The 16,052-nt window shown below is 43.3% G+C and overlaps 1 pseudogene; it reads right to left on the bottom strand.

The window, feature by feature from the left end:
* Positions 1-1,447: 1,447 nt before the first annotated feature.
* On the bottom strand, positions 1,448-10,929 carry LOC127036294 (uncharacterized; annotated as a pseudogene).
* Between the last annotated feature and the right edge of the window lie 5,123 nt (positions 10,930-16,052).

Below are 16,052 nucleotides of genomic sequence, written 5' to 3'. Positions count from 1 at the left end.
CCCCAGATCCAAATCCCCCCACTGCCTGATGTGGGGCAGGGCCTTGAACCCCGGACAGTGCCCAGGCCCCTGGGCTGTGGGGTCTCTCTCCTGTTGAAGCTGTTCCCGGTGGTGCAGAAGTAGGCTGCGGAGCCTGGCATAGCACTGGGCCAACGCTCAGCTTCGGTGCCCGTCTCCCGCTGGGGAGTTGCTGCTGTGTTGTGCAGCAGATGCTCGGATGCGACTTGGAGATGGGGCTGAAGATGCCTCACCCACTGGGCCCTACAGGCTCTAGCATCTGGTGGGCTCCTAGGCTGGTGGAAGGCAAAGGATGCAGATACCCAAGGGACCAGTTAGGATACACACAGTAATTCCTATCTTGGCCTGTAGGGGGCAGTCCAGTAGAGGGGTACAGGATAACCCTGCCCCAGGGTGTTTCTCACATCTGTTGCCTGGGGTGCCCCTTCCAGACTGTCCCTATGTTAGAGGACAGGGATTTGGGTTTCCCTCTCCGGGGTTCAGTCCAGCAACTTGGTCTCACTGGGGCCCCACCTCATTCTCCTCCGGTCTAGCTGCAGCGGTTGGATCACATCTGTTATTGCAGGCAGCTCCCCCTGGGAGAGACCATTAGACTGCAAGCCCCAAACTCCCACCCCGTTGATGATGCACGACCTGCCCCTGCCCCTTTCCATGCAGAGGCGTCCCATCGCTGTGGTCAGAACACACTGACCCCTGCCCCAGGCTAATCCCTGCCGGCTGGGGCACTGCACCATTAGTTCACATTAGCAGGGCCGGCTTTAGGCCAATTCCCCTGAATCGGTCCCTGCGCCTAAGAGGCTCTGCGCCCAGTGGTGAGCTAGAGCCGGTTCCCAAGCTCCGGCAGCTCTCCGCCCCACCCCCGGCCCCAGCTCACCTCCCCCTCCTCCCCTGAACACTTCACCCCCTTCTCCTCCCCCTCCCCCTCCCCTGCTTCCTGCGAATCAGATGTTTGTGCGGGAAGCTTAGGAGGGTTCAGAAACAAGTGGTGGCTTCGCAAGGTAAGCTCGGGGGGGGGGGTGAGAGAAGGGCTCCAGGGAGGCGCTGTGTGGCCCAGTCCAGCTCCGCCCCAGCCCTGGCCCCGCAGCTTTAGCTCCAGCCTGGCCCCAGCCCCTACTCTTGCCAGGAGGCACAGCTCTGGCCCTGGCCGGGCGGTGCAGCTCTGGCCCAGCCCCCTGACCTGGCCCCGGCGCGGCTTCGGCAGGGGTAAGCGGCACGGTAAGAGGCCGGTGGGAGAGGGGAAGGTTGGATAAGGCAGGGACAGGGAGTCCTGGAGACAGGGAGTGGGGGGGGGGTTGGATGGGACAGAGGTTCTGGGTCCAATTTCAAATTAAAAAATGCATTAAAAATGTTAATTATAAATTATTATTACTAATCCAAAATCATCCATTACACTATCCTGCATTAACTGCCATTACCACCACATCTGATATAGAAAGAAAGAAGAAAACTCTTCAATGAACTTTAACCTGTATTTACAAAACACTCCACGCTCTTAAAACATGACTTTTCTTGCTTTAAGTTTTGAACATTCAGTCACTAGTTCTCTTTGATGCAGTTTTCCAGCTCTTTCATGCTCTATTGACATTGTGGCAAGTCTAACAAGTCTCTCTTGCACCATTGTCGAACACAGATATTTTTAATCAATTTTAACTTTGAGAAGCTACGTTCCCCACTAGCTATGGAAACTGACAAAGTTAAAAGAATGCATATTGCTATAAAAATGTTCAGAAAACTGTCTGTGCGTTTATTTTCACAAACAAACTTCAGGAGTGGAGTGTTTAAGTCATCTGGAAAAAGCCTGAAGCTCATTACACAAATCTGTAGCATCAATGTCTTCTGAATTTTCATGAGTCAATGCCAACTCCATTTTTATACAAAATTCTCTTATCTGTTTTGCTGTTTTCTTTTGCAAGCTGTGGATATCCTATAGAAAGCCAAATACTGACTCTAGCTGCTGCATGTGTTGAAATCTTTCATCAACCGAGTGAATAGCAGTATCAAGGACTGTGAAGTAGAAATTCACTTTGAACCTTTGTTTTGGGTTCTGAATGGGTGTGTCTTGTTCTTCATATGAAAACTACTGTTTCTTTTGCCGAATCCAAACTGGCTCTGCTTCAAATTCTGTCGGAAAGTCTATTTCTTCAGTAGGCTCAAGAGACTCTACCAGTGTTCTTTTAAACCCTTCATCACTTCTGAATTCCTCCAGAATATTTTTAGTTTTCTGCAGGTTTTGAATAGCAGAATGTATATTGAAGATCTTTTCCTGAAGCTGCTTACTAGTGAGGTTAATCTCAAAAAGGATATTATACCACAGAATGAGTGAAGTCATAAATTTGAACTTGGAAAGGCCATTTGCAAGAGCTTCTGCATCTGAATGTGCCGTATTTCCAGATGATTCAGTAAAGGTAGTATCATCAGAAATTTCAATTAGGGCATCATAGATGTTTCCAAGTTCATAGTGAAGAGGCTTCAAAGCATCAATGCGACTCTCCCATCTTGTCTGACTAAGTGGCTTCCCAGTTAGAGAATTCACATGGTGAGTTGGAATCTCCCAATGGTGTGTTCAGCCTGAGGAAAAAAGAAACACAAACATGTTGCACCAGGTCAAAGAAACTGCTTGCTTCCAAACAGCATCTAGCAGCAACATTCTCTGAATTTAGTTGTCAATGCACATTGCAAGAAACGAAAAAGACCCTAGGATTGATTTCCATCATTCTCCTTTGCACACCATTGCCTTTACCCTTCGTATTACTCCCATCATCATAGCCTTGGCCACACAAGTTTTCAACAGATGACACTTTTTCAAGCTCTTGTAGAATAGTTTCAATCATAAATGCTCCAATCATCTCCTTCAGTGGTACAAAACCCAAAAAATGAACTTTGAGCACTTCAACATTATCTTCATCTGCAGACTTTTCCATATTCACAAAACGAATGATCATCATCATTTGTTCAACATGACTCACATCTGGTGTGCAGTCCAGTATTATTGAAAAGCATTTTGCAGAATGGGCAGTGTCAAAGTTAGAATCAGGACTCACAATTTGTCAGACCACTCTGTTTTATTAGCACAGCGCTCTGCCAATAACATTCAGAATATGTGAGCGGCCATGCAAGGCCAAAACAGTCTTATTTATACAGATAAAAGAGCGGGAATCAGACAAAGGAACAAAGAAAGCAAAACTGTAAAATTCACCTGGGGCACAGCATGCATATCCTACTTCCTTACTAACTCTTTATGGATCTGAGGCTAATACTTCACCAATTGCCCTTAAATGGTGCAATTGTTCTATGTGAATGTCTGTATTCCTGACACCTGGATTGCAGCATTCCAACAGTTTTTTCTTAAAGGTACAGACAGCATTTCTTTAATCCTTTCTATTTTCACAATATAATTCATTCTACTTTCACAATCCCTCCTTTTGGTCAAGCGCACGCCATGACCAACAATTACTGGGTTCCACAAATTAACCGTTTCTTATCTTTTTGTTCATCAGTGATATTCAAAATCATCATATTAGCACTCTGTTTTGGGGCAGCCATCTGGGTGACACAATTCTGGATACAACAGATTAACTGAAAGCATACAAAAATCACTAAGATTTCAAACAGGATAGTTAGGGCTCCCTGAAACAACCAGTTTCCTATGCCAGAGAAATTGAACAGGTTACTTAGCCACTTCCATAAAGAACTCAGCTCTTCATGAGGAAGATATGCGATTTGTTCTAAGTGGCTGTAGCGATCTATTACCTTATTGGTATTGTATAAACATACAACATTGTTTTCCAGTGAGAGCACAGGTCCCTCCTTTGGCCGTGAGCACTATGTCCAATGCCTGACGGTTCTGGAGGGCCACCTGTCCGATCGCCTCTGTTTCCTTGGCCAGGGCTCTTAAACTTTCTCTGGTTTTATTTGCCATTATTTAACTACTTAGGAGCCTTTTTGCCTGGTGTATTGCTCCCCCAAGTGGGGTAAAGGAACTGCCAATAGCCTCTTCCCAGGTGTCATTACTGTTCCATATTGTGTTAAACAGACAAGGTCCTCCAGTGAGGTCTGGGGAATTGAGTGGGATAGCCAGGACAGGAACACCAGTTTGAGAGTGGGCTGGGATGTGGCTGCAGACCCAGCATTTAGAAATAATAAGGATCTGAGCTATCCACACTTGCTGCTGGATAAAAGAATTGTCATTGTGTGCACCCCAGACCTTAAGATACCAGCAGCCGAGGAACAGGCGCTACCAGAGCTGCATGTTGGAGGCAAGGCCCTTTTGGCTCTGACAACCTCAACTGAGGGAACTGCACTCACAGTTTTATGTCCACCAGGCAGCAGGCGCTTGGCTCACTACTGCTTCTTCTTGGGCCTTGCTTTATGTAGTCATCTGCTTCTGGCAACCCTTACGAGAGCGTAGATTGTAAGGTATTGCAGGCTGTTCCTCTACGTCTTCTTCTGGAGTCAAAAAAATTGACTCTGCGTGGTCCTGAGGTGGTGATTGGTTCACTGGGGTCTGTGCATTCTTGCACTGCGAAGCATGTATCCACTCTGAGGCCATGTCTACATCTAAAATTTTGCAGCGCTGGTTGTTACAGCTGTATTAGTACAGCTGTATAGGGCGAGCGCTGCAGAGTGGCCACACTTACAGCAACCAGCGCTGCAAGTGGTGTTAGATGTGGCCACACTGCAGCGCTGTTGGGCGGCTTCAAGGGGGGTTCGGGGAACGCGAGAGCAAACCGGGAAAGGAGACCAGCTTCGCCGCGGTTTGCTCTCGCGTTCCCCGAACCACCCTGCAAACCGCAGGGAAGGAGACCTGCTTGCTCGGGGGTTCGGGGAACGCGAGAGTAAACCGGGAAAGGAGACCAGCTTCGCCGCGGTTTGCTCTCGCGTTCCCCGAACCACCCTGCAAACCGCAGGGAAGGAGACCTGCTTGCTTGGGGGTTCGGGGAACGCTAGAGCAAACCGGGAAAGGAGACCAGCTTCGCCGCGGTTTGCTCTCGCGTTCCCCGAACCACCCTGCAAACCGCAGGGAAGGAGACCTGCTTGCTCGGGGGTTCGGGGAACGCGAGAGCAAACCGGGAAAGGAGACCAGCTTGATTACCAGAGGCTTCCTCAGGTATGCTGGGATACCTGCTTATTCCACGGAGGTCAAGAAAAGCGCTGGTAAGTGTCTATACTTGATTACCAGCGCTGGATCACCAGCGCTGGATCCTCTACACCCGAGACAAAACGGGAGTACGGCCAGCGCTGCAAACAGGGAGTTGCAGCGCTGGTGGTGCCCTGCAGATGTGTACACCTCCTAAGTTGCAGTGCTGTAACTCCCTCACCAGCGCTGCAACTTTCTGATGTAGACAAGCCCTGAGATGCCAGACAGTTTAACAGCCGTCTCTTGACTCTGGCTGTAACAATGGCCTTCACACCTTATCTTTTCCTGATGCATACATTCCTCATTCACACAAATAGATTTGAGAATACAAACAGTAGTATTTTATATAGAACAAAAAAAGCATTGCAAATTAAACCTTGCTAAGTTTTACAATTGATAACTAAGACAATTTACATTGAGACCCAGGCCTTCAATGTTTCTCTAATTTACTTAACACAGACACAATAGAGAATCCTGTCTCTTACTACCTAAATCTTAAAACAAAGAGTTAGAGAGGGCCCAATTTGTAATGCATATGGGAAAACAGAATCCTATAGTCCCAGGGGGTCATTTCTTTCTGCTATTTAAAAATAGTGACTAGCAGGATGAAATCAAATTATACTTTAATTTTTATGGGATATTATAAAATCCTGCTCCTACATATCCCCCTTTTGACACTAAGATTATTAATCGCCAGTGTCACTTCTTATTTAGTCCACGTAATAGAAAATACTGGGAGGTGATTTGGGCCTGTGGCTTTAGCTTTACATACATTTGTTTTATCCACCAGCACATTTTAAACATTTCAATTAAACACATACAATGTAAAACCAAAAACAATTAGGGTAGTAATATTAGTATGCCAGTAGTTGTGGGAGACCATCCAGAAAATGTTATACCAATGGTAAGCTGTTATGCTTTTATGCAGTGGCAATTTTTAACATGTCCCCATTTGCGTGTATAATATGAACAGTTCAGTTTTCCACATTTTTGTTTTTATTTTTTTTTAGGAGCCATGTTACCTTTTTACCTTTTAACAGATGATTGGTAACTGTTTGCCATTTAATGCCAAGGTTGATAGAGAACTCAGCTAAATCAGTGCTTACAGTAAGCGGAGACTCTTTTGTTGTTGTTGTTGTGGCAAATAGTAAATGTGATTATTGGTAAACACAGTACTTACATTACATTTACATTTGTCTTCTGGTGGGTTGCTAGCACTTTTTAAACACTTTTCCCCAAGAATTAACACATACACATAGTCCATTATACAGTACTTTGGATTATCTGAAAGACAAAAAGAACAGTTTTCTACCCCTTTTGGGGTGGCATTGATTATTGCTTAAAGATTTCATTCTTTTACAAATACCCTTCCTGACTGCAGGCAAAACAGAGGAATTACCCCCATATTTTCCTGTGTGTGTGTGTTTTTTTTTTTTTTAAGGCAGGCCAGGTTTTAATGGCTTCTACATTTTAAGGGTTATGCAAAAATTATTTCACTGTTTAGTTATTAAATTCATGAGGTGGTGTACCTCAAGTTTTGCCTCTTATATAGCAGACCAAGTTTGTAATGTTTTCCCTGCTGTGTTAAGCTTTAAGTTTATTCACAGGTAATAGCTGAGAAGCATCATTACCATATTACTTTAAAGGATTTTTCCAAAAATCATACACACTACAAGTTGTTACAGGGGTACTCACTAACATTAAAGTTATTTTAATGTTTAATATTAACAGTAACATTAGCATCAAATTAATTAAAGGTATCTTGTTATACCATGCCTTTTATGTAGGCAGTTTGTTTGCTTACCAGGTATGTTCTTTATTTGCAGCTTCATTTGTGCTGGCAGTTTTCACCTTTCTTTATCAGTTAGGTAATTTGCATCAACACAGGCTAGGCTTTTGGATTCAAAGCCATCAGCAGAGCTCAGAGACTCTGTTTTAACACACAGGGATCTGAAAAAGAAAACACAGCCTATTGCGGCTCTTTTTGGAGCCCTAATAGGATTTTAATTCAGCAGCATGTTTCATTTGCATTTTTTTTTACATCCCTTTCTACAATATACGCTGCACATGTCCTACGGAAAATGCACATTCTTTCTATACTATAACTTTTCAAAAACATTAGCCATATTAATTTTTACATAAGGTATAACTTTGTTTTGTTTTTACAGAGTTTTCATGTACTTTTATTAAAGTGACAGTCTGATTACACATAGTCATTTTAAGGCTCAGTGTTTTTAACATTGCTTCTTTTTGTTTTGTGCACCTCACCTCTGCTGTTGCTTCAGAGGGTCACTGTTAACTTCTTATTCTGTCATTACAGCTCTTATCTGCTATAGTTACAAAAAAAACAAACCAAACAAACAAAAAGACTCCAGAATCTCTACCTATTCTCCTGATTCTGACTGCCCTATTGCAGCCATGACTTGGTCTTTATTTAAAAACATTTTAATTTTTGTAAAGAATCAAGTTACCCCTTAAGGGTTAAATGCTAAATCCCAAAGCCAAACAACACTAATTACCTGTGTCTTGCAAAAAGGTCTGTCAGTTTTGCAACTTTGAATCAAAGAGTCAAATGAATTTTTAGTGGCATTAAAAACAAAAACAAAATCAATTTATCTTACACCTACAAAACAGTAGTTTTACAAACCAGATGTGTTGGTTTAGATTCTTAGAACTTTACATACACAGACAAATAGATACATACACATTTTCTTTTCCTTAACATTTTTTTTTTACACTGCTTTGTTTTTGCATAGCTGTATATATATAAGGATTATTTACAGGCACTCTTCTGGAAAAGGGCCCATTTTCCCTTCAGAATGTCTGCAAAGAAACCAAGAATTCTCTCTCTTTAACATGGTCCTTTTTAACATTTTCCACAAAGTTTAACTGCTTAATTCTCTCCAGCCTCTATAGTTAACTTTTCACTCTCTTTTCTTAAATCACTTGTTTATGTTCCAAAATGACACCTTTATCACCTTAGATTTCACCCTTTTAAGTATTGTTCCAGGGGTTCATGCCTGCACTTACTACTTTTTTTACTCCTGACACTATTCCCTTAGGGCTTTCAACCTGTTTCTTTTCTGTTGCTTGCCTGCTTGTCTGGGCCCGATCCTGCTTTTTTTTTCAATGAACCGTTTGTGAATGATATTGTGGTCACTTCACAATTTTGAAAGAAATGTTCAAGGAAAGGGACCAGGAAGGGTGGGGGCTAGTTGAGGAGCTCCCCCTGCCCCGAGCCTTGCTGAATTGGTAGTGGGACACTATAAAGAATCAGTTTCTGAGGCAGACAACAAAGAGGAACAGAACAAGGGACTTTTTGTCCTTTTTACAATGAGATGGGAGTATGAAGGGGTTTGGATCGATCCGGGGTTTGGAGAACGGGGTAAAGGGGAGCGCTCGGTCTAGTGGTGGGAGAGGAGGCTTTTAATAAAGCTTTTAACTTATTATTTGAATAAGTGAGAGAGGCCAGTTTTGATTTTGTCCACCTATGATTTGCCTCTTCCCACCACTGCATGAAACAATTAACCTCTCCTTTAGCCAATTTAGTTTTAGGTTGGCCGAGTTTGTCCTTTAAGACGTCCACTCAGTCTTTGTTCCAAGATTTTAACAGTGGCCACTGAGTTTTGGGATCCCCCTGAGTTAGCCTAGACCATTTTCCCAGAAATTTACAGGAGTCTTGACCCTTTTTACAGGAGTCTGGACCCATCCTAAATACATAAAATGAGCCGGCGTTCATTTAGGGAACTGTCCCGACTTAGACGTCTGGTTACCAGTACAGGAGGACTTTCACACACCAATCACACAAGAAGGAAATTCAGGTTCGTCAGAGCGATGCCTGCTGCAACACATAAAAGGAGCCCACAGGCTACTGCCTCAATTGCCCTTGCTTTCACACTAAGGCCATGTCTACATCTAAAATTTTGCAGCGCTGGTTGTTACAGCTGTATTAGTACAGCTGTATAGGGCCAGCGCTGCAGAGTGGCCACACTTACAGCAACCAGCGCTGCAAGTGGTGTTAGATGTGGCCACACTGCAGCGCTGTTGGGCGGCTTCAAGGGAGGTTCGGGGAACGCGAGAGCAAACCGCGGCGAAGCTGGTCTCCTTTCCCGGTTTGCTCTCTCGTTCCCCGAACCCCCGAACAAGCAGGTCTCCTTCCCTGCGGTTTGCTGGGTGGTTCGGGGAACGCGAGAGCAAACCCGGGAAAGGAGACCAGCTTCGCCGCGGTTTGCTCTCACGTTCCCCGAACAAGCAGGTCTCCTTCCCTGCGGTTTGCAGGGTGGTTCCGGGAAACGCGAGAGCAAACTGCGGCGAAGCTGGTCTCCTTTCCCGGTTTGCTCTCTCGTTCCCCGAACCCCCGAACAAGCAGGTCTCCTTCCCTGCGGTTTGCTGGGTGGTTCGGGGAACGCGAGAGCAAACTGCGGCGAAGCTGGTCTCCTTTCCCGGTTTGCTCTCGCGTTCCCGGAACCACCCAGCAAACCTCAGGGAAGGAGACCTGCTTGCTCGGGGTTCGGGGAACGCGAGAGCAAACCGGGGAAGGAGACCAGCTTGATTACCAGAGGCTTCCTCAGGTATGCTGGGATACCTGCTTATTCCACGGAGGTCAAGAAAAGCGCTGGTAAGTGTCTATATTTGATTACCAGCGCTGGATCACCAGCACTGGATCCTCTACACCCGAGACAAAACGGGAGTACAGCCAGCGCTGCAAACAGGGAGTTGCAGCGCTGGTGGTGCCCTGCAGATGTGTACACCTCCTAAGTTGCAGCGCTGTAACTCCCTCACCAGCGCTGCAACTTTCTGATGTAGACAAGCCCTAAGGGTTTTACCCAAGGTGTGGTGCGGCTGCAATTGTGCAGATTTCACTCACTCAGACCGCGGGGACAGGAACCCCTTGGTCGGCCGATCCCCAGACAGAGACGGCACCCAGACTCAAACACTCCACAAGAGGACAGAAAGACACAGAGACAGGACAGTCCTCAGTCCGGACAAAACACAGAAATAATTACCTGACCAGATTCCTGATGTCAGATCCCGGGATCCCTACCAGAACAGAGTGGGAACCAACAGGTTCGATGGCGTAGACCTCACTGTGGCTGTGCGCCTTTCCGCTCTAGTGGGGGACCGCTTGGGCCAAATGCCCAGGTGCCGGCTGCCACGGTCATCCCACAAAAACAGTCAGGAATCACACAGCCCCAGTGAAGACGTTTGCCATCTCGGTGGAACCTCCAAATTGTCAAAGTTAGAATCAGGACTCACAATTTGTCAGACCACTCTGTTTTATTAGCACAGCGCTCTGCCAATAACATTCAGAATATGTGAGCGGCCATGCAAGGCCAAAACAGTCTTATTTATACAGATAAAAGAGCGGGAATCAGACAAAGGAACAAAGAAAGCAAAACTGTAAAATTCACCTGGGGCACAGCATGCATATCCTACTTCCTTACTAACTCTTTATGGATCTGAGGCTAATACTTCACCAATTGCCCTTAAATGGTGCAATTGTTCTATGTGAATGTCTGTATTCCTGGCACCTGGATTGCAGCATTCCAACAGTTTTTCTTAAAGGTACAGACAGCATTTCTTTAATCCTTTCTATTTTCACAATATAATTGATTCTACTTTCACAGCAGCTTCTACAATTTTCTTTTTAATGGCATTTGCTAGGATTTGAATCAGTTCTTCTGCATATTTTTTCCTAAGTAATGAACCTTTGTTTCATGATCAGTTATTTTACGTAGATGCTCCTTCATGACTGGATCAAACAAAGCTAGGTATTCAACAAATTTTTTAAAAGTTTCCATTACCTGGAGTATATAATTTTTCATTTCCACCGTGGCCATGGAATGCTAAATTTTGCCCACCGAGAACTCTCACTGAAACAAACATACGCTCTAATATTTGTTGCCAATATTCTTTTCACTTGATCACACAAATTTTCTTTGACAGTTTTTCCTTTTTTCAATCATAATTTGAGTTCTTTCCAATTTTGAAAACATTCCAAGCGTTCTGTACTTCTTTCATGTGAAGAGAGAATTAGAGACACGTTTTTCTAGTCCTTCAAATCATTTTCAGTAAGTGATATATCAATTGCTTGATTTCTAACAACTTGCAGCAAAAGCAAAAAAGAGTCCTTCAACACTGAATATTGTAACCAGTTTAGATGAATTTCTTCCCCATTAATGAGTTCCTCTTGTAATGCTGAGCAGAGAATTTTCTTTTATTTCCATCCTTAGGGAAGGGAAATTCATGAGCTTGTTCAGGTTCATGTTACACAAGAATTTGCCGCACACTGTCATCACATCTGGGCCATGAAGCTGGGTCTCCATACTGTAACTTGTTTCTAACGTCCTCATCCTTTCTTCCTTCTACTTCATTTACTTCAATTTCCGTATGTATCTGAAGGTGAATAAATTTTTTCCACTTCTATATCAGTCTGATGCTGTGAGCTGCTTTCATCTAGAAGTAAGTTTCCATCATCTTTATGTTCCAAACTGCTTCCATGCAGATGTGAGCTAACCTTCTCTCCAAGTAAAATTCCTTCATCTTGATGATATGAACTGCTTCCATCTTTATGTGGATTAAAGAGAAGATATTTCAGGAAGGATCCCTGCTGTTTTGCTTGGTCCTTTTCCTTCTCAGCCTTTCATTTATGATGCTCAGCTTTTGAGGGTTTTCTTTTTCCTCTTTCTGCCATGGGGCACTTGAATATTGTTATGTACTAACTGTGCTCCCAACTGCAAGCCTTATAGCATTAAGGATGACTGACACACCACATGGTTGGCGATTTAAACCACATTGCAGCCATTCCAACACATCTTTTCACTGCTTAAAGGTTCAATGATTAGAAACATACACTCACTTACCTATTAAAACAGTTAGTTACAGCTTTTACACAGAAACAAAATGACCTTTTTTGACATTATAACCCGAAGTTATAATGACACCTGTAGTTTGGAAAGTAATCCCCTTCCTCACGGTTACCCACTTGGAGTGGGATGTCATCACTTTCTTGGTCTAGTAAGAGTTATCACTGTTATTTTTCTTTTATGGACCTTATTTATTACATGTGAACCAGTTACAACAAAGAAAAGTTCATAATTATACAGCCCAATAATAACGCTATGTTTTAATAACACTTAAAGATACTCACATTTTGGATTTATAATGCTGAAAGACGTTATTCTTTATTCTTTGGCACCAAGAAACACAATTTTCCACAGTAGTTGATCGATTCTTAACCATCTACCTGCGACGTGTGTTAAAATGACCGTTTCACATGTATCAACTCACGATATCTCCGCTCTTCATGAATTTCCGGCTATGTGATCTTGATGTATATTTGAGTTAGGTATCACTAGCATTGCATTTCTTGCCGCTGGCGGATGTGTTTCATTGTGGTTGAGTTATTGCTTATCAAAATTGCAGAGCAGGTCATCTTGACCCTACATCGCAAATTGGAAAAAAAAATGCTAAAATATTATTTATTTTTGCAGTAAATAAAAGATTTGACATATTAATAAATTCTCAGAAATGTAGATAAATGAATTATAATTTATATTCCCTCTGTACGCACACGGGAATTGAAATAATGACATCTGTTATTTTAGTTGTATTTTTTTTCATCTTTTTCATTCCCCTCCTCCCCTTTTTTTTTAAATTTGATTTTTTCCTCAAATTTGGTGCCCCATTTAACTTGGCACCCTAGGTGACCACCTAATTTGCCTATATGGACAGGCCACCCACATATATTAAGAAATATGTTAGAAAAAGGCCAGTGATCAGTTGTTCTCCATGTCCACTGAAAGGAAGGACAAGAAGTAATGATCTTAACCTGCAGCAAGGGAGATTTAAGTTAGTTATTAGGAAAATTTAATAAGAGTTAAGCTCTGGAATAGGATTTCAAGGGAGGTCGTGGAATTCCCTTCACTGGACGTTTTAAGAACAGGCTGGACAAACACTTGTCAGGAATACACTATGGTTACTTGGTCCTGCCTCAGCGAAGGGGCATGGACTGGATGACCTCTCAAGGTCCCTTCCAGGCCGATATTTCTGATTCTATTGGGCTCTGTTGTAAATGACTGGATAATTATAGCCACTTGAAAAAGAAATGAAGACCCATTTGTCTTGTAACCACCCATTTCATTGTCACTTTATTTCATTCAATTAAAATTTTTGAAGAAAATTAATTCTATAAACATTTGCATTTTTAAGCACCACAAAGGTCCGTGAGCCCCTGTCATTCTTACCCTTGCTAACCCATGACTTGAGGCCTATTGCTACGCAGGGCCAGCTCCAGCTTTTTTGCCACCCCAAGTGGCGAAGCCAAAAAAAAAAAAGAAAAAGAAAAAGATAAAGCCGTGATCGGCGGCAGCTCTACCATGCCGCTTCATTCTTCGGTGGTAATTCGGCAGCGGGTCCTTCCCTCCGAGAGGGAGTGAGGGACCCGCCGCCAAATTGCCACCAAAGAACCAGACATGCTGCCCCTTTCCATTGGCCACCCCAAGCACCTGCTTCCTTTGCTGGTGCCTGGAGCTGGCCCTGCTGCTACACGGCTATATTACAAGACTATGGGCTGGATCCTTAGGTGGTGGAAAGCAGTGTCGCTCCATTGACTTAAATGAAGCAATGCCAATTTATATCAGCTGAGAATCTGGCCCCATGACTCCAGTGGAGTTACACGAGGGATGAATTCGACCCCATATGTTTAGTTGTACATAGAAGACTGGACTTCACACTTCTTTCCAGCTACAAGTTTCAACCTGCAGTCTACAAAAGCAATCAGCGTTCCAGCAAAGTTTAATAGTGTAATAAATGGGTTAGTGCATGCATGTGCACCACTGCCCTCTACTGGATGGAATCCAAACTACTCAACTTTTCCATTATTAAAATTTATTATTCGGGGGTGCCATATTTACATACTACCTTATTAAAAAACTTTTTGGCCACTACCCTGGTGCTATTATTTTTAGTAGGAAATGCCTTCACTCATTCTGAAAAGAAATTATTACCAATAAATACTGGAATCTTTCCTTACTTCTTGGCAGTTTATTAATAAAATCAATTTGAACCCTGTGCCACGGCCCAAGCCTTCGTTGGTTCATCATGGGTTGCCAATGCAGAGGACGAACCTCAACCTGAGTGCACCACACACAATTCTTCACCCACATTTTAATATTATTCTTTATACACTCGCATTCTGCTACTCGCTTTAGCCTTTTTAAAGTCCCTTCCACTTTTCCATACATAAAGAGATGGGCTACATTAAGTAGCTTCTGGTTTTTTGGATTATGGTTAGGGTGATTTTTAGTACCATCTGTTGGCTCAGATGTGTCAGCACAGACATTCTTGTCGGGCTATTGTATCTACCTGATTATTCCAGGCAGTTTTTATACCCATTTCTTTACTGTGTGCCCTTACATGTCGCACCTTTAACTGTTTAGGGTTTTCTGTTACCCCCTGGTAAATCTATTTTTATTTTTTTGAATATGCAATTTTTTTTATTTGCTGCTTTTCACCTCTTCCTATACCAATTATGTATCCAAAACTGTATCCCGTTCACACAAAAATCATTGTCAGCAGAAACATACACGGGCTGTGGGGAATTTTCATATTGCCTTAAAACCTGATAAATTGCTTGGAGCTCTGCATGCTGAGCCAATCCCTGGTCTAAATGACTTACTCTTCTAAGTTAATAGCAGTGTATTTTACATACCTTTTCGTTTTTAATACCATTGCACTCCCATCAGTAAACCAGACGTGCTTTTCTTGGCCCACGGTATCTAATTCTTCCAGTGAGGGTGCTTCTACCAAGGCAATTCTTTGCTTCAGAGTGACCTCTGGACATTCATGTGTTTTTTTTTTTATTAGGGCATGTGTTACCATGTCCAGCTTGGACACTGTTTCTGTGGTCACCCCTGTTAACTAAAATAAGTGTTCATTGGGCAATTCAGGTGTTTGAGACTTTACCTCCCATCAATCTTCCTGATAAAATGTACTTGAAAGGACTGTTGGTGCTTTGGATAGTAGTAGGGGCTGTTCCTGTAAGAGGCTGAAAAAAACGGTACTGCCCAGATGGCTGCTAGACACTCAAGTTCACAGGGATCAAAATTTATTTCTGCTCCTTGTAATTTTCTGGATTTATATACTAGTGGCACTAGCTTTCCCTCTTCATTATTTTGTAATAGTGTGACAGTCAAGGCCATTTTATTCATTTATTGTTATAAACGAATAACAAAAGGCTGTAATTCATTAGGGAAACGTAGGGCTGGCACTGTGAGAGCCTTCTGTTTTAGCAGGGTTAAAGTGGCATCCTGCTTTTTTCCCCATTCCCATTTTGTCTTTTTTTTTTTAAAGCAGTTTCCACAACCAGCGAGTTATTTCAGCCCATTTATAAATGTGTGGTCTAAGAAAATTGAATCCGCCTAGTAGTACTCAAAGAGTGGGCATCGCTGGGGACCAACATTTCTACCAGTGCCCTTACCTTCCTCTGATCTACCTGTTTTCTTTCTTATTCCTTTGTGCTGCCATTTATGGGCAGTTCTTTTCTTCCTTTAGTAGAACAAGAGGCTGCTAGGCAGCTCTCTAACACCGCATTCTACAGGCCTTTACCCTCTGATCCCACTGAGGGTTACCAAAAGAAGCTACACCATCTGCACAAGAAACTCCCTGTAAAAGCACAGGAAGAAATCTGCACAGACACATGCCTAGAACCCTGACCAGGGATATTCTATTTGCTACCCAAGATCCATAAACGTGGAAATCCTGGATGCCCCATGATCTCAGGCATTGACACCCTGACAGCAGGATTTCTGGCTATGTAGACTATCTCCTCAGGCCCTACACTAACAGCACTTCCAGCTATCTTCAAGACACCACTGACTCCCTGAGGCAACTACAA

This window comes from Gopherus flavomarginatus, chromosome 1, assembly GCF_025201925.1.
Source record: "Gopherus flavomarginatus isolate rGopFla2 chromosome 1, rGopFla2.mat.asm, whole genome shotgun sequence".
Classification (NCBI taxonomy): domain Eukaryota; kingdom Metazoa; phylum Chordata; order Testudines; family Testudinidae; genus Gopherus; species Gopherus flavomarginatus.
The sequence above is the reverse complement of the archived record's forward strand: the minus strand, read 5'-3'. Positions and strand labels throughout refer to the sequence as shown.